This window comes from Amphimedon queenslandica, unplaced genomic scaffold (assembly GCF_000090795.2).
Source record: "Amphimedon queenslandica unplaced genomic scaffold, v1.1 AMPQUscaffold_6770_Cont21275, whole genome shotgun sequence".
Lineage (NCBI taxonomy): Eukaryota > Metazoa > Porifera > Demospongiae > Haplosclerida > Niphatidae > Amphimedon > Amphimedon queenslandica.
Genome location: NW_003552942.1, coordinates 51 through 1,938, shown reverse-complemented (window position 1 = coordinate 1,938; position 1,888 = coordinate 51). Strand labels below are relative to the sequence as shown.

The window sequence follows — 1,888 nt, the reverse complement described above, 5'->3', positions numbered from 1 at the left end:
AAGAGCTTTAAAACTAACACCTATTATGATGGCACAGATACTGTTAACAGTCTTGATAAATTTCATTTGCCTAAGAGATCATGCATAAAATAGCAAACAAAAAATTATGCATTAAGCAATGCAAGCATGTAAAATTGCCAATTATTAACAGAGGCGTGGTTTCTTTGCCAATAAAAATGGCCTTAGTATGACATGTGACTGAAGAAGCTTAAGTTTTTTTTCTTCTTGCAAGTGACTTATGACAAGTAATATGGCACAATACTGCTAGCCTGCCATATTTCCACTTTGCAAGCTTCTTCTAGTAGCGCTGCTCTTTAAACATTTTTACCTGAAAATGAAGGCTTGAAGTAGCTATGGAGAAAGACCTCTTAGTTTTTTAATTAAAAGAATATTTTTCAAAAATTTAATTAAACTTTATGATCATACAAAGTACTTAATACTCGCCTACGCAGCGTGTCCAATAACGGTACACCGGCATTTTGACTTACCAACTATTATGTGGCCAAGATAACAGTTTAATAATTGTTGATTGATATCAGAGAGAAAGACAGATTAAAAGATAAAATGTAAATGATAGTACACATTATGACTTACTAACTATTGTGTGACCAAGACAACAGTTTAATTATTGTGAATGACATCAGAGAGAAAGATAGATTAAAAGATAAACATAATAAATAATTATTTGTGTAAATAAACTCAACATTAATGACATACTTTGTCCTTGTCTTTATCAGATTCATTAGTTTGCTTCTTAAAGTTACTCTGTGTGTTCCCCATCTCTCCAGTACTTCAGTAGTATGAACGAATCAGTAACAAGAACTAGGAGGATTAAGAGAAAAAGGAAAGAAAGATAAAAGATATGATCTGATTTATGAGATATACATTTAATCTGGGAGGCTGGGCTGAGACTAGTTGAGAATTTGAGATACTAATTCTACATAATCAAATTACTACTGGTCAGTAGGTTATAACTTTAAAAAAGATACAGTTGTAGAGTAAAGCCTTAATCCTCCCACACCATCAATATTCAAACATTTTTTTCTCACAGTTGAGTGATCAAAAGCCTGTGGTTATAATTTTATCTTGTAGATCAGATATAGACCAGTTGGTGCTAAGTATATTCATAGAATTTTAAGTATATTATTCATTGTGATGCCGTAAATAAAGTGAAATTTTCCTTCCGCCATTTTGGAGTCCTACTTCCAATGGTTGTTTATGGAGCGATCGTGAAAAGAGCTTATTCTTCAAAAACTGCTGTATTTATTCATTACAGCAATATTGCTACTGCTTACTGATCATTATCTAGTGTCTAGAGTTGGCTCATGGACTTTAATAAGTGCCACTAGAAGATACAAAAGCAAAGATATTACTTTCTCCCATTCTACTCTTAGTAACTACTTGAAGACTCCAAAATGGCGGCAGGAAAATTTTACTTTATTTATGGTATCACAATGAATATACCGTATATCGGGTATATTTCAATGCATGAAAAGTCGTGGAAATATTAAGTTCAATGATGGAATAATTCGGAAGCCTTTTATATTCCGAAAATATTTTACTTGCTATTATTTCCATCAACCACCTGGTTTGGTAAGTCATTCGAAGCATTTGCTGACTTCTCCACTTCTGAATCAACCTTAGCAACACTTCTAACTGGCAAAGAAGGCTCTTTATGGCCTTCGAGTTAGACTAGAATGTAGCCATGGATAGTTATGAAGCCACGTGTTCATAATAATTGTACAATACCACATATCTTCTATTCCTTTTTATCCGCATATTTTAAAATTTCATAATATTTATTTTCGCAATGAATTGCTTTTTCCGAAATTATTAATGCATTGAAATATACCCGATATATGGTACTCAAAATTCTATGAATATACTT

General features: G+C 32.4%; 1 long non-coding RNA gene across 1 annotated transcript; it reads right to left on the bottom strand.

Moving 5' to 3' along the window:
• Positions 1–213: 213 nt before the first annotated feature.
• On the bottom strand, positions 214–819 carry LOC109591944 (uncharacterized). The gene is made up of 3 exons (XR_002190085.1): positions 718–819; positions 595–597; positions 214–491 (listed from the first exon to the last, which is right to left on the bottom strand). It is a non-coding gene; the product is annotated as an uncharacterized LOC109591944 (long non-coding RNA).
• Between the last annotated feature and the right edge of the window lie 1,069 nt (positions 820–1,888).